The sequence below is a fragment of the Somniosus microcephalus genome, chromosome 1 (assembly GCF_052327205.1).
Source record: "Somniosus microcephalus isolate GS21.2 chromosome 1, FLI_Smic_1.0, whole genome shotgun sequence".
Classification (NCBI taxonomy): Eukaryota; Metazoa; Chordata; class Chondrichthyes; order Squaliformes; family Somniosidae; genus Somniosus; species Somniosus microcephalus.
This window is the reverse complement of record NC_140987.1, coordinates 224,818,821-224,842,486: the sequence shown is the minus strand read 5'-3', so window position 1 is coordinate 224,842,486 and position 23,666 is coordinate 224,818,821. Positions and strand designations below refer to the sequence as shown.

The following is a 23,666-nucleotide window of genomic DNA, read 5'->3' as shown; positions in this document are numbered from 1 at the left end:
GGGGAAAATATTTGAAGCAGAGGAAAACGTAGGCAGGGCTGTGGGTAGAGAATGGGATAGTTGGATTAGTTTTGGATTATATGTACATATGGCCAGCATTTACTGCCCATCCTTAATTGAGAAGGTGGTGGTGAGCTGTCTTCTTGAACCGCTGCAGTCTGCGTGGTGAAGGTACTTCCACAGTGCTGTTAGGAAGGGAGTTCCATATCCTTGGCAATGTCCCTACCCATGTGCATCAGTCCTGGGATTTCTTTGTTTTGAATGCTTTTTAACCTATTTTAGAGCTCCATCTGACGTCATTAAACCGACTAGGGTGATCTATGATTATGGAGGGATTATTACAATTTTCTTCTCTAGTGAATACTTTCCTACATTACAACAGTGACTACACTTCAGAAGTACTTCATTGGCTATAAAGCGCTTTGGGATGTCCTGAAGTTGTGAAAGGCACTATATAAATGCAAGTCTTTTTTTAATAGTTAGAAGAAATAATCGTTGAATCTATTAACTGTTTCACTTTCATCCTCAGTTTCGGTCCATTCTGTTTTTCTCTAGTCCAGCTCTGTGTAATGTACGGCAGAACTTTCAGCTTTGGTGGGGGAATGGAACGGGCGATATTGGATCAGCTGCCCGTTACACACCCAGCCCGATTTTCCTCTCGATTGACTTCAATGGAAAAGAAAATTGGGTGGCCATTGTGTCATCACCTGTTTTATGTCCCCGCCAAAGTTGAAAGTTCAAACGGCAAATCACAGATCCATATATCCATCACTTCTTGTTGCTTGACAACCTTGATGGAAATGAAATGAGTTGCAGGCAGAAGGACAATCAATTGGGGCAAAGCATCCAAGTAAATTAGAAAGTTATGGCTGGATCTGGTTTCAGAGATTTGGGAATTTGAGTCCTTTGAAATTCAAGTTTTAAGAATGCTCTGATGATCAAGAGAACAAGCTTCCCCATCCTATCAAGGACATGGACTGGTGCTTGGTAGAGACATTCAAGTAGTGAAATTCATACCATTACTCCTGAGAACAGGTAAGATGTAGTGAGAGGCAAGGGCCTACAGATACCTATTCTCTACCTGTAATATACCTACAGGTAAAATAGGGCAGTTTTACCTGTGCTAAGGAGCTTGAATGTGACAAAATGAAGCATTTTTGTCTGTGAATGGAGTATTTATTGGATCCTGCCTAGCTTGGCGCAGTGCACACACAGCTAAAACTAAAAAAAAGGCACATAATTTTTGATATTCAGGTAATTGTCTCCCTGGCATTTTACCGCTGCACAATAGAGAGCATCCTGACGAACTGTATCACAGTATGGTATGGCAGCTGTAGCTACTATGACCGGAAAGCCCTGCAGCGGGTAGTCAAAACTGCCCAACGCATTACCGGCACCCGGCTACCGACCATAGAGCACATTTACCAGAAACGCTGTTTACGGAGGTCACGGTCCATCATCAAAGACCCTACCCACCCCAGCCACAGTCTGTTCGCCCTCCTGCCATCTGGGAGACACTACAGATGCATTCGCACCCGTACGACCAGATTTAGGAACAGCTTCTTTCCCAGGGCTATCATCCTACTGAACTCCACAAATAAACTCTAAAGCCTGCACATCTGCCAATGCACTTTATTATGGTTATGTTTATGTTAATGTATTACAAGCCAAATGTATGTTGAATGTTTAAATGTCTTAATCTAAATGTACACTCTCGGGAGCCGCAAGCCTACATTTCGTTGTACCGCACTTGTGCACTAACAATGACAATAAAAGTTGATTTGATTTGATTTATACCAGTCATATACTTTTTAAAATTGGAACTTGGCACTTGATTGGTCCATTGTGTTTACTGTAGGTTTAAATTTGATTCTTCCTGGAGCTTTGTCGTGGGGACGGATTCTTTGCTCACAATGTGCGTTGAAACCAGACGTCCAACCGTCTAAACGTACTTATGAGAAATAAAACAAATAAATCACAATGCAATAAATAAACAAAAAGAAACACAAATTTTATGCTTTTAACTTAAAATATTATGTCAACAGTAACACAGTAAATAGAAATAGAAAAAACTTACTTAAAAGGACTCAACTGCTTCGCTTAGAGCTGTCAATCAGAAATCATGTGAATTTTGCAGAACAAGTTTAACTTGTTCTTTGTTGTTGGATCAGTTGCTCGCTCTTGTCTGCCTGTCTTTAAGCTTTCCTCACCACTTCAAACTATCCACACCTCGATGTAGTCGCAGGTAAGATTTTATCTAATTGTTTCTCAGCTTCTCTGCAAATGCCTTCATTGCCTTCACACTGCTAATGCTTATAAAGGAAATACACTTAATAAACAATGATGAAGGGATGAGAAAGAATAGATAGAAACAGACTGTTTCCAGTGATTGTGTAATCTAGAAGAAGGGAACATAGATATACGATTGAGATTTAAGACGTAGAGCGGAAGAAAGTTTTTTTTACACAGAGGGTTGAGGTTGTGGAATGCACTACTGCATGATTGAAGCAAAGACCATGTCAATATTTAAGAATAGGTTAGATAGGTGGTTGAAAGAAAGGGGAATAAAAGGACATGGGAAGAGGGAGGGCTCATGGGATTCTGACTACTGTTGTATAGAGGGTAAAGACTGACACAGACTGATTGGACTGAACAGCCTGTTCCCGTGTTGTAATTTCTATGTAATCCATCAGCAGCTTCTCTATCTGTTTTAGATTTTTCTTTTTATTTACCAGTTAATTATATTATATATATAAAAGTAACATACTGAATTTAAAATAGCATTACCCGGGAGACTTCCCCGACACAATAACCTCGTTAAAAAATTCAGTGACTCATTTACGTCTTTCCTAGTTTGGAAACTTGATGAATCTTTAAAAAAATGATTCCGGTTGAATTTGAACTCAAGGTCAAGCCTGTATATTTAACTTCTGAATAATTAAAACTGTTTGGTGAAATAGTCTTGACTCCCTGCTGTAGGTGCTGAAATGTGTTCTTGTTATTACTCAGTCACAACAGAGCTCCTTTAGGGAGGAATTTTAATTCATCACAAGTTTCTGTTATTGATTTTAGTATTTGATGCAAGTCATGCACTCCGTTTTATCTTTAATCGTTGCTTGGATTTCGACCATTCCAGTGTCTGTCGGGCTGACTTTAAACCGGATGGATGGGCAGTTAAAATTTCCCATGGGACTTACCTGCCAAGATCGCACGATCTTCCCGCGGATTCAGGTTTTAATCTGCTTGTTAAAGCCGGGTCCTTCATTAAATATATAGATCGGGCTCCGATGACATAATAGGGGCCTGACTGCAATTTTAACCATAGACCTGCATGGGGGGTCCGTTGTGGCTTCCCCGCTATGCCAACCTAGGGGACAGAGGAGCCAGAAGACTCCTTAACAGGTAGGTGGTTTTCTGCTCCATCAAGCCCCACAAGGAAAGTTTAGGCCTCCCCGGCCCCGGGCTTTCCCTGCCGTCCCCCCCCCCTCCCCCGAGTGCTGGGGACCATTTGTTCAGTCACCCGTGGTGGCCACCTGCCACCCGACGTTCTGCTCCTACCCACCAGCCACTTTCACGTCCTGACAGTGCCCAGGCAGCTGAGGCCCAGGGGTTCAAATCTCACTGCTGAGGTCAAGATGGTTCTCCATCTACCTCGGCGCCACCCCCACCCCCCCACCCCCAACACCCCACCACCAGCATGGTTCGCACCTCAAGTTAAAATCGGAGCTTGCAGTTCAGAGAAAACAGCTCCGAAATTCCTAAACCTGGGTGGGAGAACACTGTGGCAGGTGGGCAATCTGGAACTCGGGGTGAGACACAGTTCCGCCAGATCTTCACACCCTTCTCTTCCTACAGCGGGAAATTCCATCAGACACTTGAACGTCATCAGAAGAGGCAGGACTGGCTGGATGACATTCTTCACCAGATTTTCCATGCTTCTCTCCCCCAATGTTATTCTGCTTGAATTATTTACTGCGCCTCCAAACCAATGTTCCCGTTAAGCTGTGCGGCTGCGCAGCTGTGCAGTGGTCTGGAGGTCCTGCGCAGGCTGGTCACCGGCTTTTCAATGTAAAACCAGCGCATGCGAGGAAATTTGAATGGGCCGTGCAGCCCATTAAAGGGGCCATGCACACCAAAAAAAAATAAGAGGGAGCATTGCTCTGGACCTGTCTTTTGTTTTTTTACTTGCCTCGTGACTTTTGCCTTGCACCATCATCCCTTTTGTCATTTAATCACTCCTGTCCTCCACCATATCACAGACCATTTGGCTGGGATTTTCCTTACCTCAGCAGGTCCGTGGCTGACGACATCGGTGGCAGGTCACGGCACCATTGCTGGCTCCATCCGTTGTCTAAAATGATTTTATGTTGATAGGGCTTGTTAAACCCACCCAGTGCGTTTCTGGGCCAATTAGAGGAAGCGGGTCTGGTGACGTCATTCTTGTCGTGTCATCAGCCAGTTTCCTTAAAGGGACCATGGCCAACTTTCTTTTAACATTTGTGCTATCAGTGTTCTACAGCATTGAAGTACTGCAAGTACTGACAATGGCTGCACAGAGGTGCAGGGCTGCACCCAGGTTCTCCCATGACTCACTCCATATGTTTTATCCAATGTTTATGTAAAGTTTCTGTTAATGTGGTGTCAAACATACAAGTCTTTATTTTCAACACTTCCCAGTCTTGGACAGATTTGTGTGCACCTCTGGAAGTGGCTTAGTGAGTTGCAGTGAATGATGAGACATAAGGGCACCCCCCACAATGGTGATGAGTATGAAAGGAATGGCTTGGTCATTGTAGGGATGCTTTATGGTGCTGGTGTGTGGTGGTGCCAACCTGGAGCATCATGTGGCAGCGATATGGGTGTACAGTGTAAAGTTAACTAAATCTGGCCATGATGAGGCTATCCTGACCACCCGGGCAGCAATGTGCTTGGGTGCTGATGCCCTCTGTCCTGTGCAGCATCAGGTGATTGCAGAGAAGGTTGGTGTTGTTGTTGGTGCTACTGGTGTACCTGGTGCAGCTGATGTTGGGGCTGATTGTGGGCGGATTCTGAGGACCAAGGTGAGACAGTATAAATGGCACTCATGTTGATGGAATAGATGGCAGGTGAAGTACAGATGACAGAAGCATTCTGTCAATGGTGAAAGAGGTAATGGGGTGAGACTTAATGGAGATTTGTGGAAAGACGCAGCATGGTGAATCTGTTGTGGAAATGCAGTGAGGAACAGGTTGTCGGGTATTTTACTGTACATTTGAAGCTGTCAAGGAATCAACTGGAGCAATGGCCACTGAACTCCCATCTCAGGTTGACAGACGTGGCCACTGAACAGCGTGGTTTCTGTGGCCAAGAAGTTAAAGTTAAAAAGTAAGGTAAAAAAGCCTGGTAAGGGTCTGGCAAGTACATTATAATGAGTTTAATTGGGTCGCCTGGTGCTGCCTGCCAGGTCTGCTCAGCACTGACCGACCCGACATTGGGAAAGGCGCGTTGCGGCGGGTTAACAGCAGGTTCCCAACCTGCTATCAAAAAAAACACTTTCCCACCTGACCCACCACCGAAACCACCCGCTGACACCCCAGAAAATTCCAGCCTTTGTTCTTTTCCTGCTCACCTTTTCCCTGGCTCTGTGTTTGCTTAAAAACACAATGGCAAAAAAATACTAAAACAGCAAGTGGTCAGGAAGCTCTTCACAAGCTTAAGTGAATAATAGATTATATATTACATAACTATCTTGAACTGTTTGTACAAGGAGGGACACTAACAGTACACCCTCCAATGCCAGTACATATTGGCCCGTATTTTCCGATGCCTACGAGCTGAAAACCGGCATTTCCGATCTGTCAAAAATCCTCTGCGGGTGGAGAGTTCCGCTTTCTGGAGAACCTCCGCCCACTGAAAACACTTAAAAATCGTACTCCTGGTAGGCCTGCTTTTACCAGCATAAGAATTTTAAAAAGTTTAAAAAATAATTTTTTTTCACTCATTTATAATTTAAAAATAGTTTTAAAAAAGGTAAGTTTATTTTTAGCCCCGTAAAGAACTTCAATTATTTTTTTCAAAAAATTAAATTTTTGTTTAAAATATTTAATTTAATGTACAGTAATTTTAACTCATTTTAAAAACGTGATGGTTTTTTAAAATTTACTTAATGTTTTGGTGTGTTTTTGGGGTGATCTGGTCTATCTGTCAAAAGTATGAAGGGAGATTCCCTTCTCCCATTGGCTCACCTGGCCCACGTGATCCCAGGGATGCTTGTGAACCGCCTGCACCCCTAGGATACATGGGCCCTGCGCATTTCAACTGTGGAGAGGACCAGGGGCGGAAATGGCCAGACCTCGGGAGATCTCAGGTAAGGGCGTAGATTTCTTTCCCAATAGGAGGCATCTGCACGCAGGAAGCCTCCGATCAGAAATTACGAGCCATTGTCTTTGACATTATCAAAGAAGAGGTATCAGGGGGTTGAAAACCAATAAATACCCTGAGACCAATGAATTATACTGCAGGTTACCTATACAGGCATACGCCTTTCAGATGAGACATTAAACCATTACATTAAACCATTGAACCTGCTCTCTCTGTTGGACATAAAAGATCCCATGGCACAATTTCGAAGAAGAGCAGGAGAGTTCTCCCCAGTGTCCTGGCCAATATGTATCCCTCAACCAACATCATTAAAAAAGAGATGATCTGGTCATGTATCTCATTGTTGTTTGTGGGACCTTTCTGTACCCAAATTGGCTGCTGCGTTTCCTACATTACAACACTTCAAAAATACTTAATTGTCTGTAAAGTGCTTTGGGACATTCTGAGGTAATGAAAGGCACAATATAAATTCAAATTCTTTCTTCTTAAAAGAGGGGATTTGTGAAGTTTAATAGTCATTTTAATGGAGTAAATATACATTGGGGAGATTCCAACAGTCAGGAAACAGGCAAATGTAGTTCTGTATTCAAAAGCAGTAACAGAGCCGCACCTGGCAATTACATTTCCAATAGCCTTACCTCAATAATTCAAATACTAATTGAATCAATGATCAGAAGTAAAACAGAAGAATACTTGTGTAAAAATAACTTAATGACGAATACTTAACAGAGTCGCATAGAAGTAGATCATGCCTGACTAACTCAGTGGCCGAGAATTTCCTCGGAGCTACTCCCGCTCCGCCGAGACACTTCTACGGAACTTATGGCATTCCAAGGAAATTCCTGGCCATGGAACTTTTGAGGAGGTGACATCGCACAATGATGGGGAAGCCACATGGCATAGCCGAGGCTTCCGAAAAAACCTTTGATAAAGTACCGTATGACAAACTCCCTAACAAACTAAGGTAACTATGTATCAAAAGTAAGTTATGAACATTGAATAGTGACGGGCTATATAGAAAGAATCAGTGAGTAATTTTAAAGTAAATAGTGGTTGGGGGAGAATATTGAATGGGATGCCCAATGAGTCCATGATGGACAAACCCCTCCTATTTCTGGCATACATAAATAACTTGGATTCATGGCCCTGATAGTTACTGGGGTGGGATTTCCAAGTGGGGTGGGGGGGGAGTTCTGGTCGGGACCTCAGCAGTGTGGAGTTTCGACTCCACAGTGAACGTGTTTTGTTTAGCAGGTTCCCCGCCCGAAAGCCTCCCTGCTTGACAGTCTTGGCTCCCTGTTGGGCTGGAAACGTTGTAGCAGAGGCTGCAGCCCAGGAGTAGGTAGGTTTGCGGCTGCTTGGATATCGCGAACGGTGGGGGGATGGATACAGAGTTGTTTGGAGGGTCGGGGGTGATCGTGGGGGGGTGGAAACAAATCGGGGGCAGAGATGAGAGGTTGGGGGGGGTGTTGGTGATCGTGGGGAGGGGGTCGGTGATTGTGGAGAGTGGGTTGCTGATCACGGGGAGGGAGGGGTCAGTGATCGTGGGGGGGGGGGTGGTCTGATCACGTGGGGTGGTCCAATCACAGGGAGAGAAGCAGGTTAGTTTGGGGGGCCGAGGGGAAGCACTCCTGCTCCTCTCGGCCCACAAGCAGTACTGGAAAAGCACTTACCTCTTCGACGCAGCAGTCCTCGTCTCCCTTTAGCTGCTGGGTTTCCTGAAGCCCAGAAACCCGGCCGGCCAGGGTTAAATTTAAAATGGAGCTAAAATGTGAGGCACACAGCCTCATTAAAATATTTAAATGACCAATCTACCTTCTGGGATTCTATCCCATCTCCCATCATGCTCTCTCTGACCTTTTCCTACATTACAACAATGATTACATTTCAAAAGTATCTCATTGGCTGTAAAGCATTTTGGGAGGTCCAATGGTCATGAAAGGCGTTATAGAAATGCAAGTCTTTCTTTCTTTCATCTTGTCCATGAGATCTACCTCCTGCTTCCTTGACCCACCAAACTGTTAACCACCCAACTTCCCTTCCTGGCTCCCATGTTAGCTGATATTGTTAACAGTTCTCTCTCCTCAGGTACTGACCCCTCGCCTTCAAACCTGCCATCATCACTATCCTCAAAAAAAAATCCTTGACCCCCTCTGTTGTTGCAAACCACTGCCCCCTCTCCAACCTCTGTTTCTACTCCAAAGCCCTGAACCTGTTGTCGCCTTTCAAATCCGAGCCCATCTTTCCCGCAATTCCATGTTTGATTCACTCGAATCAGGTTTCCGCCCCTGTCACTGTACTGAAGTGGCCCTTATCAAAGTCACAAATAACATTCTATGTGACAGCCCCTCCTCATCCCTCTCGACCTATCTGCAGCGTGCAACACGGTTGACCACACTATCCTCCTCCAACGCCTGTCCTCTGCTGCCCAGCTGGGTGGAACTGCCCTTGCCTGGTTCCATTCTTATCTATCGAATCATAGGCAGAGAATCACCTGCAATGGCTTCTCTTCCCACTCCCGCACTGTTACCTCTGGAGTCCCCCAAGAATCTATCTATGGCCCCCTTCTATTTCTCATCTACATGCTGCTCCTCGACAACATCATCCGAAAACACATCAGGTTCCACATGTATGCTGATGACACTCAGCTTTATCTCACAACCACCTCTCCTGACAACTCCACTGTCTAATTTGTCACACTGCTTGTCCGACATCCAGTTCTGGATGAGCAGAAATTTCTTCCAATTAAATATTGGGAAGACCAAAGCCATTGTCTTTGGTCCCCACCACAAACTCCGTTCCCTAGCTGCCATTTCCATCCCTCTCCCTGGAAACTGTCTGAAGTTGAGCCAAACTATTAGCAGCCTTATGTTGTGTTTGACGATAAGCTTCTGACCACATACCTGCTCCACCACCAAGGCTGCCAATTTCCACCTCTGTAGCATCGCCTGACCCTGACCCCGCCTCAGCTCATCTGCTGCCGAATCCATCTAGACTTGAAGATTTCAATGCACTCCTGGCCGGCATCCCATCTTCCACCCTCCGTAAGCTTGTGCACATCCAAAACTCAGTTGCCCATATCTTGACTCACACCAAGGCTGGAATTTTCCAAGGTGGTAGCGGGCGCAATCGTTGGCGGGTCGGGTGAGAAAGTTGTTATTTTTGACAGCGAGTCAGGAACCCACTGTCATCTCGCCCCCACGCGTCTCTCTCCCAGGCATGTCTGTCATTGCGGAGCTAACCCGACTGGAAGCGGTGGGCGACCCAATTGAGATGATTAACAGCTAGTTGCCAGATGCTTAACAGGCTTTTTTAACTTGCTTTTTAGGAACCACGCAGCTCGGGAAACACGTCTGTCAACCGGAGGCGGGAGTTCCGTGGCCATTGCTCCAGCTGATTACTTGACAGCATCAAATGTACAGTAAGAGTTCCCACCTGACAAATGATCACTTTCCTCAGGCAGAAGCTGTTGCTCGGTCCATTTCCAGCACAGATTCTGCAGGCTGCAAGTCTTTCCAGCAAAGTCTCCATCCAATATCACCTCATTGGAAGAACTCTCACTATTGACAGAATGCTTCTCTCATCTGTATTTCACCTGCCATCTTTTCCATTAACATGGGTGCCATTTATACTCTCTGAGTTCTGACAAAAGGTCTTCGACCTGAAACGTTAACTCTGTTTCTCTCTCCACGGATGCTGCCTGGCCTGCTGAGTTTTTCCAGCGTTTTCTGTTGTTATTTCAGATTTCCAGCATCCACAGTATTTTGCTATTGCCATTTATACTCTCTCACCTTGTCCTCAGAATCGGACCACGATGAGCCCCAACACCAGCAGTACCAGTCACACCAGCAGCACCAACAACAACACCAACCTTCTCCGCAATCACCTGATGCTGCACAGGACAGAGGGCATCAGCACCCAAGCATATTACTGCCTGGGAGGCCAGGGACGGTCTCACCATGGCCAGATTTAGTTAACGTTATGCTGTAAACCCATATGGCTGCCACATGATGCGCCAGGTTGGCACCACCCCACAGCAACACCATAAAGCATTCATACAATGCCCAAGCCATTCCTTTCACACTCATCACCGTTGTGGGGGGTACCGTTATGTCTCACCATTCACTGCAACTCACTAAGTCACTTCCAAAGGTGCACACAAATCTGTCCAAGACTGGAAAGTGTTGAAAATAAATATTTTTATGTTTGACACCACATTAACAGAAACATAAACATTGGATAAAACACTCAAGTGGCTACTCTTGTGTGTTGTTAGTTGACATGATTGGACAGGGATGAGGGTGAGTGTGAGGGGTGGCTAGTGAGATGGGGATGTGATAATATAGATAGAGAGGGATGGGTGGAGGTGCAAGGTAAGTTGGTGTGAGTAAGGATATGCAGGAGTAGGGTAGGAAAGGCAAAGTGATGGGGATGTGATGAGAGGCACAGCAGGTTGAGGTTGAGTGTGGCTTTGTACTAATGTTTTGTGATCTAATGAGATAATTGAAAGGTTTGCAGCACTGCACCCAGGTCCTCCTGACCACATCCCTGTTTGTGACCTCCTCTGCAATCTGCAAACAGGCTGTGTTGGTCTCCTAGGGAGGTCTCTTCCGCCCATCAGAAGGGACGAGGACCTCCCTGCGTGCTGTGACTCCCTCCATAAGTACATGGAGAGAGTCTTCAGAGAACCTGGGTGCAGCCATATGGGTTTACAGCATAAAGCCTCTGTGCAGTGATTGTCAGTGTTTGCAGCACTCAAATGCTGTAGTGCACTGACAGCACTATGTTACATTAACCTTCAAATCCAATATGGTCATGGTCCCTTTAAAGCTGAAAACGCGTCATGAATGACGTCACCAGACCCGTTCCATTTAATTGGGCCAGGTAACACGCTGGGCGGGTTTAATTGGCCCTATTAACATAAGTTTGTTTCCACCGCCCGCACCGGACCCGCCGAGGTAGGCAAAATTCCAGCCCAAGTCTCGTTTACCCATCACCCCTGTGCTCGCCCACCTACACTGGCTCCAAGGCCAGCAACGCCTCCATTTTAAAATTCTCATCCTTGCCTTCAAATCCCTCCATGGCCTCGCCCCTCCCTATCTCTGTAACCACCTCCAACCCTATAAGCCTTTGAGATCTTTGCGCTCCTCCGATTCTGGCCTCTTGTGCATCCCCGATTTTAATTGCTCCACCATTTGCGGCCGTGCTTTCAGCTGCCTTGGCCCTAAGCTCTGGAATTCCCTCCCTAAACCTCACTGCCTCTCTACCTCTCTGTCCTCCTTTAAGGGCAGCACGGTGGCATAGTGGTTAGCACTGTTGCCTCACAGCGCCAGGGACCCGGGTTCGAATCCGGCCTCGGGTGACTGTCTGTGTGGAGTTTGCACATTCTCCCCGTGTTTGCGTGGGTTTCCTCCGGGTGCTCTGGTTTCCTCCCACAGTCCAAAAATGTGCGGGTTAGGTTGATTGGCTATGATAAATTGACCCTTAGTGTTAGGGGGATTAAATACGTGGGGTTACAGGGATAGGGTGGGATATGTGTTGGTGTAGGGGTTACGGGGATCAGGTGGGATATGTGTCGGTGCAGGCTCGATGGGCCGGAATGGCCTCTATCTGCACTGTGGGGTTTCTGTGATTTCTGTGAAGATGCTCCTTAAAACCTATGTCTATGACCAAGCTGCCCTGATATCTCCTTCTGTGGCTTTGTCAAATTTTGATTCTTATGAAGCACCTTGGGATGTTTTGCTATGTTAAAGGCACAATATAAATGCAAGTTGTTGTTGTTGGTTGCCCGCCCCCTTCCTGCCTCCCTTAAAACCAGACGTGGGCGGATTTGAGGCGAGTTGGGTTCAGGTTTGAGATTTTAAAATTTTTTGCATCCCACCCGACCCAAACACACCCGTTTTTGGGGGGTTAAAATTCCTCTCATATTCCAAAATGGTTACACCAAGCTAGGGGTAGCCAAGCTGTTACAAAGAGCTTGACAGGATATGCGCCTGGGCTGATCGGTGGCAATTAAATTTATATTGATTGGTGCAAGATATTGCATTATTATTAGAAGTAAAAACAGTAAGCACAGGTACTTCACAATTGGGACAGAATGTGCTAAGGGGGAAATTTGAAAAAAAACCTGGATGCCTGTGTGTAGATTCATCACTCAGCAGGTCCAAACTGTGTCAGGCAGCAATAATCATTGCCAATTCAGCTGAACTCAAATCATCACATGGTCATGCTGAAGCTGTACATTGCTCTGGTCAGGCTGCACCTGGAATACTGCATTCAGTTCTGGTCACTGTGTCTAAGGTGGGCCATCTAGACCTGAGAGGATCTCAGTGGAACTCAAGGAGGCTGATTCCTAGTTTTAGAGGAATGAGCTGTGTGGAAACTCATCTGTCTAGAAAGGAGAAGCCTCACTAATACAGCAGGATAGTAAGTTCTGAAGGGCATGTTTAGGATTGGTGCCAGGAAGTATTTTCTTTATGCAGGGGTGATCAACATCTGGAACAGGCTTGTTATGTGTTGTGGCCGAGGCCAGGATACTGGATGTTACAACTGAAAGACAGGAAGTTTGGTAACTTAGATAGATAAGAATAGTTCATAAACCTTATTGATCTAAATCAATCTTGTGATCTAGTGAATTAAAACATGGATAAGAAATATCACATAAATGGAAAGACTATTTGATATAAATCAGTGATAACGATATTTCAACATAAGGCCCATCCCTAGTTGTCCTTGAGAAGGTGGTAGTGAGCCTTCTTCTTGAACTGCAGCAGTCCATGTGGTGAAGATGCTCCCACAGTGCTGTTAGGCAGAAATTTCCAGGCATTTGATCCAGCCAATTTCACGTCCATTCTGCAAGCTTATTAATGTCTTCCTGTATTTTGTCACAGTCTTCCTCTGTATTAACTACACACCCCAATTTGGAGTTGTCTGGAAATTTTGAAATTGTACTTCAGATTCCCGATTAAATCATGAATGTAAATTGTGAACATCAGTGGTCCCAGCACTGATCCCTGTGGAACACCACTTCCCACCATTTGCCAGTCTGAATAGCTACCCTTAAACCCTAATTTATCCAAAATATCACTATTCCTTTCAGCCTTGGTGGAGTTCTGCATTATAGGCCTTGCTCCCACACCCCTATTTCTCAATTTTAAAAATATGCACTGTACTAACAAACAACCAGTTGCTAAAAGTTCCTGTATCAGACAACAACAACAACAACTTGCATTTATATAGTGCCTTTAAAACATCCCAAGGTATTTCACAGGAGCGTTATCAAACAACATTTGACCCGAGACACATAATGATTGGGTAAGAGGTAAGAAGAAAGTGTACCAGTCTAAACTGTGAAGACTGTTGTGCAGATTTGACTGAACTCATCTGCCACTTCCTGATCACCCTTAGGATTTTTAACCTACTTGTCTCTTAAAGTAGCTGCTGGGTCTCCTGCACTCCATCTACATTTTACACATCTTGTAGATTAAATGCATTAATATTCCATGTTAAGCTTTGAACTGAGTGTGCTAAATCAATCACATAATGACTTGGGTATCAGCGTGGCTCAATCACCCAGATTATCACAAGCCTCTCTTGTTTGCCCTCTTTCTGCCTGCCTGCCCTGATCTGTGCTCGATGGATTAATCCAGCACAGATTAGGGGCAGGCAGGCAGAAAAGAGGGCAAATTAATCACTTGTCAGCGATTAATTTCTGATACATATTAATTTCTACCCAGACTGCGTCTGGAAAATGTTCAAGAAAAGAACCCATAAATGTCGTAAATTTTTTCTTAATCTGACAAAAAGCAAAGAAAGCTAACTACTTTTTTTTCTCTTCAAACTGAAGGTTTTAAATACTTTAAAAACTCTACTTATTCAAAATGAAAACTTCGAAAGCACTCGTGATCATTTGTGCGGTTATTTGCGTTGTTCTGGTTCTTGCAGTTATTGCAGCTATTCTTTTAGGAGCCCTTTTGACACGAGGTAAGAACCAAGTCTAGCAGTTGGTAATTGGTTAATGTATCGGCCAACTGGTGGTTTGAATTTTATTGGGAATCTCCCAAGATAATAACGCACGTTACGCTCAGTCAACACTTAGGCCTCGATTTTAACTGAGCCGTGGAGTCGGGCTTGGAGGCGTGCAGGGGGGTAAAATCGCAAAAACTAGCGGGCGGGCGGGCGGGACCCCCCCCCTCGCCGCCTGGTTCCCGAATCCGAGCCATTTTTACTCAGGCGTGTCTGATTGGCCCGAATCCGTCCCGCATCCAAAAGGCGGGACTGGTCTTTAAGGCCCTTAATCACCATTAAATGGCCTCTATAATGCCATTTTAACAGTCCCTTGCACTTTTAACCCTTTTCCCACGTACAAAACGCCTGGTGGGAATCACGCCTGTGAAACCTGGCGCAAGCACTATTGGCTTGCTGACTATCAGCTGCAGGTCAACCATTAAAGAGGAGATTTGATCAGCCATCATTTGCAGGTGGCAGGATTTTTTGTCTCAGGCCTGGGGCAACTTTTACCAGGCTTAACCACACCTGTGGAAGGTTGGAGCCTCACACACATCTCCAGTGTGAACTCCTGGGAAACCCCTCTCGCCACCTTCACTCAGCGCTTCCTCAACGGAGGCATTTGCCAGAAGTATGGGAGCCATTTTTTTCCTTCACTTCTGGGCATTAGAGGAGCTCGAGCACCAGGCGCGGCAGCAGCAGAACCAGGAACAACAGCAGCACCAACAACAGCAGCAGCAGCAGGAGTGCCAGGCTGCTGCTCACCCACCTGAGGCAGCACAGGCCAGAAGGAGCCAGCGCCTGGAGGCCCGTCGGCGCAGGAGATACCCCCCAAACAGGGTCTACAGACACAGGGTCAGCTACCTCAACATGACTGAGCAGCAGTGACAAAGGCGGCTCTGACTTTCGCGAGAGGTAGTGACTGACATCTGCACAATGCTACAGCAAGACCTGCTGCCCAGAGGACCAGGTGGACACTCCTTACCAGTGGCCGTCAAAGTCACCACCGCACTCAACTTTTTTGCCTCAGGCTCATTCCAGGGATCAGCAGCAGACATCAGCGGCATCTCCCAGGCGGCCGCACACACTTGCATCACGCAGGTAACCGATGCCCTCTTTGCCCTCGCGCACAATCACATCCATTTCACCAAGGATCGCGCAAGTGTGACGGCGCGAGCGGTTGGATTAGCTCATCTGGCAGACTTTCCAAGGGTGCAGGGCGTTGTTGACTGCACACGTGTGGCCCTTAGGGCACCCCATCGCAATCCAGGTATTTTTGTCAACCGCAAGGGCTTCCACTCCCTTAACGTTCAGCTGGTGTGTGACCACAAGAAGGAGATTTTGCATGTTTGTGCCATATACCCTGACAGTTGCCATGACTCCTTCATACTGCGCCAGTCTAGTGTGCCTCCGCTATTCAGGCCGTCAGACCAACTTCACAGATGGCTACTTGGAGACAAGGGCTATCCCCTGAGGACTTGGCTAATGATGCCGTTGAGAAGGCCAGTCAATGCAGCTGAGGAGCACTACAACTCCAGCCACATTCCCACCAGATCCATTATCGAGCAAACCATCGGTTTGCTGAAGATGCGCTTCAGATGCCTGGATAGATCAGGTGGAGCCCTGCAGTACTCAGCAGCCAGGGTCGTCGTGGTTTGCTGTGCACTTCACAACATGGCACAGCATCGTGGCTTGCAGATTCCTGAGGACCAAGTGACTCCTCACATACCCTCCTCAGATGATGATGATGATGAGGAGGAGAAGGAGGAGGAGGAGGGCAAAAACGACCATCCTGCAGAGGACCAACAACCAGCAGCAGCATTACGCCAGAACATTGCTGCCCGGGATGCAAGGAACGCACTCATCCTGGCCAGATTTGCTTAGCCTAGCCAATCAAGCACTTTTGCCTCGCAGCTTCTTACCTGAGCATCGACAATGGCCAAGACCCTGCGGATTCCTAGCTATTTGTCCAGCATACTGACAATTGCAAGTAATCCTAAGCCCTCAATGTGCAAGTCCCATTCACGAAATGCCACATGCCACAAATACAGCAGTAGCCATCAGACGTTTTATTGACAGAATTCATCTGATGGCTTTTTTTAACAATAGATAAAATTTCACCCTTGTGACTACTTGTGCTTTATTTTCCTCTTACGTGTGCTCCTTCGTTGTGGTTCCCCTGTGGCTTCAGCAGATGTGGAGGCCCCTTGCTCATTTTCCTGCTGCTCCTGTCTCGACACCTTTGGCGGGTGTCCTCTGGGGTTGCGAGCCTGTGAGGGCTCGTCAACAGTCTGCTGCTCCTGCGGCTGTGCAGGGGTTGAGACGTCTATCTCACTTGGGTGCAGACTCCGGTGGGGCTCTGACCGAGGGCTCTGCAGTGGCATGGAAGTGTGAGCGCCTGGAGAGAATCCCCCACTTCCTTGAGGTCTGCCACCAACCTCCCTCTCATGGGTCAGCTCCCCCTCCGCACCTGCAAGTGGCTGGAGAGCACCTTGCTGCACATCGGGGGGGCCATGGGGACCCATATCTGCAATGGCAGTCCTACTCAGAAGGACTTCCATGAAGGTCTGGTTTCTATGTTCAATAGATGCCCATCGCTCCTCAAGAGATGTCATTCTATTCTGAACACTCACCATGTTTTCTATACCCTGGCGACTAACCTCCTCCATGGCCGTAGCCCTCCTCTCCTCTACCGTAGCCAGCCTTACCACAGAGGCAGCAATCATTTCCACGTAGGTAGCCATCCTTTCCGTGTTGATGCGTTCATGCACCAATGACTCCACAAAGGCTCTGCTCATGTTCGCTATGGACTCCTCCATTCGCTCCACACTCGCAGTGACCCTAGAGACAAAACCTGCCAGAGACTCCTGCATCTGTGCATGGAGTTCCATCACCTCTGATCTTATGGATAGACCCAGAGGCAGAGGGTCGACATGCAGCTGAGCCGAGCTGGCAGAGTCCTGCGCCCTCTGACTAGGACTCTCCACTGCTGTCCCTCTCTCCACAATCTGCTGATGCTCACTTGTGAGCTGTGATACACCAGGTGACAACACTACTCTATGTCCCAAAGGTTCCACCAAGGTGTGAGTGTCTGCGCTGGTGCTGGGTGCACTTATTTCTGCTGACACTGCGCCCTCAGAGGTTGCAGCTTCCTCTGAGGAGTCTGGCTGCTCAGGCTCTTCTTCCTGGATGGTGGGGATCGGGGCTCTTGATGGTCCTGTGGGGGAGTAAAGGAAAGAGTTAGAGATGTGAGGTCAAGGTTACATGCACATTGCATATTGCAGATGATCATAAGTCCATCTGTTATAGCTTCAGAATCATTAGAAGCGACTCATGCAATGTCAATGAGAGAGATGGAAATCTATTCTGTCACCAGCTTGCTGTGATGCACCTGTCTGTCCATCCCCAATGTGCGCATCTTTTTCAACCCCGACATTTTCCCGGATGGCTTCCTCCCAGGGGGTGAGCTGAGCTAATGATGGTGGGCCTCCTCCTGTCCTGGCTCTTTCCCTTTTATTGTGAGCTCTCTTTTCCTGCAATGAGGGAGACAAGTGGAGATTGAGTGAGAATGAAGGAGTGAGTGTAGAGATTGCATAGCATAGATACTTAGAAGGAGACAAAGATGGAGTGAGGTTGCAAGACCAAGGGCCCTCCCTGTGTGTTGTCAGTTGTGTTCAAAGCATCAGCGTGATAGGGAGTGTGAGGGCTGCATGGTGGAATAGTTATGTGATTGTGAGTATAGAGAGAGAGGGAATGGGTAAGGGTGCATGGATGTGAGTGTCAAGTGGGATGTGGAGGAAGAGATTGCTAAAGCTGAGTGTTGGTGAGGAAAGGCAATGGGGATCAGATTGAGGGTGATGGGAACTTCATACTTACTTTTCCAGTGCGTTGAAGGTCATGGACTCTTTTCCTGCACTGCATCCAGGTGTGACTCCCAAGGAGTTGACCTCACCAGCCACCTGTATCCACACAGCCTTGGTCTGCCTGGGAGGCCTCTTCCTCCCTAATGAAGGGAACAGGACCTCCCTGTGGGCCCTAGCCCCATCCACCAATGCCTGTAGTGCTGCCTCGTCAAACTTAGGAGCTGCTCTTGGCCTCCCGCTGGCCATTGTTCCTGCAGGTTCCTGTGTCTTCAAATGGAGAAAGCTTGGAAGCCTGCAGAAGAAGCAAGGCTTGCTGTGGACCTTAAATGCAGCAGCAATGATGATGTCATCGGAGGGGACTTTCAGTCATGAGAAACCCCTTTGCAAAGGCTTCCCACACGTTGGAAATCAACTGGCCCATTGAGTTAAAATTGCATCAATCTCCCACATCCATTTAGATTCGTGTGGGAAACACGAAATTTGGGGAACATGACAATAGCCCGCACCTGAGTTAAAATCGAGGCCTTATTTTCTTAATTCAAATCACAAATTTGCAATAGATAGATAGATATCGAGAAGTAAATAGATAGATAAATGGAAAAGTAGCTAGATGGCTAAGTTGATAAATAGATAGATGGAAGGAGGGGGTGAGGGATGGATTTTTAAGCATCTGGTTCCTAACTTGCATCCCTTAATGTGAATTAATGTACAATCTCCCTATGGGTCCTTACAGTGGATATCGTACTGTTACTATTAGCAGGTCAATGTGTTTTGCTGACTTATGGCTCAGATTCACAGTACAATACAACAACTGCAATAACTTCTGGTTCTTTTCTTTTAAAGCTGCAGCTTCCAGTCTGAGTGATGTTTACTACAGAGGAAATTTCAGAATATTAAATGTTCCTTACAATGATAACTTGGCAATACGCAGTGCAGCTGAGTTCTCGGCATTAGCGAATGATATTGAGACACAAGTAAGAGTTTATATGTTCCATTGAAAGCCATTTAAATGATTCTCCTCTGAACATTACATTGCTTGTATATTTTTCTTTTAATTTTCCCTTTGATTTTCTCTCCTTGCCACTCCAGCTACAACTCTCCAGTACCTCATCCAACCACTATTCTTCATATGTGAGCCTGGACAGTATATTTAGATATATGTTTTCCTTTCCAACTTCCCCCCCCCCTCTTCTCCCAAAGGCACTGTGCCAGAAGCCCTCCAGTACCTTGCCCTGTGGCCATTCTTCATGTGTGCACTTAGATAGTGAGTGTTACCTATAGACAGCATCACAAATGACCCTGATACTATCCTCATCCAGCGTCTGTGCATATCCATTTCCCAGGGGTTGCAAGATACCAATTCTGAGGGTAATTGGGCACTGTAACATCAGCTAACTCTGCACTGGCAGGGCACTCTGTTTTCCAGGCATTGCTAATGTTGCCACCTCAAAATATCATGAGGGAGGCCTCAAGTTTCCAGCCAAGCAAAAGCCATAAAAATTGATAGGCCTAGTAGTTACTGCTGGCAATATTAAGTGGATATTTGCTTCATACCATTCTTTTCTCTGTTATTTTAAGTGAAATATGATCATATTTACCACAAGCAGATTAATGCCTCCATTAAAATAACTGACCAAGGAACACCATACAAACAAATTAAGTGTTCATCCCCAGCCATTATATTCACTAATATTGCCAACTATTATATTCACTAATATCACCAGTCACTATATAGAAAGCCAGAACTTTCTTTTATATAACACCTTTCATGACCTCAGGATGTCCCAAAGTACTTTACAGACAATGAAGCATTTTCTGAAGTGCAGTCACTGTTGTAATGTAGGAAACGCAGCAGCCAAGGTCCCAAAAACAACAATGTGATAAACAACCAGTTAATCTGTTTTGGTAATGTTGGTTGAGGAATAAGTATTGGCCAGAACACCAGGGAGAAATCCCCTGCTCTTCTTTGAATAGTGCCATGGGATCTTTTATATCTAGCTGAGAGGGCAGATGGGGCTTCGGTTTATTGTCTCATTCAAAAGACAGCACCTCCCACAATACAGCACTCCCTCAGGACTGAACTGAAATGTCAGCCTAAATTATGTGCTCAAGTCTCTGGAGTGGGACTTGAACCCACAACCTTCTCACTCGGAGGCGAAAGTGCTACCAACCGAGCCAAGGCTGGCCCCACTAATAGCACCAGCCATTATATCCACCATTAGCGCTCACAGTTATTTCTTGCTGAAAAAGATACTATTGTGATATATGCTGGAAATCAGGGATTCATAGCTGATTCATATCTGAGGAGCAGCTAAGTGATAGGCAATGATGCAAGAATTGAAACAATAAGATTTTCTTTTAAAACAGGAAAAGGACATTGGAATCAACAAGCCAACAAGCCCATTAATTTAGATTGATCTCAACCCCATTTATCAACCTTCACATCATCTTCCACTTATGTTTTCTCTCTCCAGATAAGAAACTTAATTGTCTCCTGAACCCATTTATATTGTTTGCTTAAATGACTATCGCTAGTAATTTATTTCACAAGTATAATAAAGTCCCATCTGTCTGTCTTTCATAACCTTTACCTTCTAATTTTAATTAGTGTCCCTGGTATTTAAACCCTTTAGCCATACTGAAGATTTAGTCCAGATCAGCTTTATCAATCTTTATACGCAGTAGCAGTTCAACTTATTTCTCTTCTAAGGTTGTTACTTGATATTAATTCCTGCCCATTTAATCAATGGGATACAAGAATTCTGTACTCTAGAGCTTAAACACTTAATCTAGGCGGAGAAAGCACTGCACTGCTGGATGTGCTGTCTTTCAAATGAAACATTAAACCAAAACCTTCTCAGGTAAATGTAAAAGATTGCATGGCATTATTTGAAGAAGAGCAAGTGAGTTCTCCTGGTGTAACTTGTCATTTATCTCATTCCTGTTTGTGGGATCTTGCTGTGAGCATATTAGCTGCCACATTTGCCTACAACTCAAGTACACCTAAATACAAAAGTCATTTATTGGGTATGAAGCACTTTGGGGTCAACACCAGTGTCCCCCCCCCTCCACCAGTGTCCCCCCCCCTCCGCCAGTGCCCCCCCCCTCCACCAGTGCCCCCCCCTCCACCAGTGTCCCCCCCGCTCCACCAGTGTCCCCCCTCCACCAGTGTCAATTCAATTCAATTCAATTCAAATCGCTTTATTGGCATGATGACAAGGTACATCTTATGTTGCCAAAGCATCGAAAAACATTCATGGTTGTACACAAAAATACAGATCTATCCATACAGTGTATAAACAGATATATCCCTGAGTGTATAAATATACATTCATATAATTTGTATATACTCTTTTCTTATATTTAGTGGTTGTCCCTCTGTTTATGGCAAGCTGTAACATAGTGTGCCGCTAAGGTTACACAATTTCTCTCTTCCCCTAGTAGGTATGGGAGTTTTTGGTCGTCATTCAAATTTCTGAATTCCGGGCATATTTTTGTGAATTTTGGGTAGAAATTCTCCCTTATGCCCTGATATTTTCTACAAGCTGTGAGGAAGTGCATATCTGTCTCCACCACTCCCTGACTGCAGTGAGAGCATATCCTGTCCTCTCTTGGTAGCCGGGTCTGCCTGTGTCTACCTTTTTCGATCGCCAGGCTATGTTCACTAAGTCTGTACATTGTCAAGGTTTTTCTCAGTTTGCTATCCTTTACCATGGTCAGGTAATCAGCCATGTTGTATTATCTGTTTAGGGCCAAGTAGCAATTGAGTTTGCTTTGGGTTTTTGTTGTTTCTGTCCAATATGACAGATATTTTTCCTTTTGCTTAGCGACGATTGTGTTGGGTCGAATTCTTTGTGTTACGCTGTCACTGTCCTGGGGCTAGTTATTGTTAGTAGTGTTAGTAGTTACTTCACTGAGTCCCAGGACTAGTTGACTGAGGGTATTCTTCTTTATGGTCCTCTCTTGGCATTTCAGGGCTTCGTAATGATAGCATTGGGGGTTGCTCATTTCTAGGTGTTTCCAAAATTTGGTGGCTCTTTTTTGGATAGTGATTATTAATGGATATTGGCCTAGTTCTGCCCTGCATGCATTGTTTACGGTTTTCCTTTGAGTCTGGAGGATACTTTTACAGAATTCTGCATGTAGGATCTCAATTGGGTGTTTGTCCCATTTTGCAAATTCTTGTTGTGTTAGCGGTCCCCACACCTCACTGCCATAGAGTGCAATTGGTTCAATTACTGATTTAAAAATTTTGAGCCAAATGCTAATTGGGATTTCTATTTGGATTGATTTTTTAATGGCATAGAAAGCCCTTCTTGCTTTCTCTTTCAGTTCATTCACAGCCAGATGAAAATTTCCCATAGAACTGATTTTTAAGCCCAAGTATGTGTAGTTAGTGGTTTGTTCAATTATGGTTGTTCCTAGTGTGAAATTTATTTTGGGTCCCTGATGTCTGGATCTTTGCTGGAACACAAGGACTTTGGTTTTTTGGGGATTTATTGTCAGGGCCCAGGTCTGGCAGAACGACTCCAGCAGATCCAGGTTCTGCTGTAGACCCTCCTTAGTTGGTGACAGCAGAACCAGGTCATCTGCATAGAGGAGGAATTTAACCTTGGATTCACATAGGGTGAGGCCGGGTGCTGTAGGTTGTTCAAGTAGTTTTGCCAATTCATTTATGTAAATATTAAAGAGTGTCGGTGAGATGGGCGAGCCGTGCATCACCCCCCGCCCCTGTGGGAAGTATTTTGTTTGTTTGTCTCCAATTTTAACTGCACATTTGTTGTTTGTATACATTGATTTAATTACATCATATGTTTTTCCCCCTACCCCACTTTCAATAAGTTTCAGGAATAAACCGTCGTGCCAGATGGAATCGAAAGCCTTCTGGAAATCTATAAAGCATGCGTAGATTTTGCTTTTGTTTTGATGAACGTGTTTGTCAATTAGGGTCTGTAGGGTGAAGATATGATCTGATGTTCTATAGTTTGGCAGGAATCCAATTTGGCTTTTACTCAAGACATTGTGCTCCTCAAGGAAGTTTATAAGTCTTTTGTTTATGATACTACAGAATACCTTCCCCAGGTTACTGTTTACACAGATGCCTCGATAGTTATTTGGGTCGACTTTGTCCCCACTTTTGTATATGGGCGTTATGAGTCCTTTGTTCCAGATATCAGGGAAGTAACCGACACTCAGAACCAAGTTGAAGAGTTTTAGGATAGCCAGTTTCATTTTATCGTCTGTGTGTTTAATCATCTCGCTTAGTATGCCGTCTGCACCGCAAGCTTTTCCTGGTCACAGGTCCTTGAGTTTTTCAACTAGTTCTTTTTCTGTTATTATGGAGTCTAGTGGGTTTTGGTTATCTTTTATGGCCATTTCGAGCTTTTCCAGTTTTTTGCATATTTGGTGTTGCTCTGGCCTTAGTGTGTTTTTCTG

The 23,666-nt window shown here is 45.5% G+C and overlaps 1 long non-coding RNA gene across 1 annotated transcript in view; it reads left to right on the top strand.

Annotated features, from left to right (window-relative positions):
- The first annotated feature begins 19,083 nt into the window (after nt 1-19,083).
- The window catches only part of LOC147124641 (uncharacterized), a 50,894-nt gene continuing 46,311 nt past the window's right edge, over nt 19,084-23,666 (top strand). The window contains exon 1 of the long non-coding RNA XR_015080064.1: nt 19,084-19,204. This is a non-coding gene — a long non-coding RNA (uncharacterized LOC147124641). The remainder of the gene's footprint in view (nt 19,205-23,666) is intronic.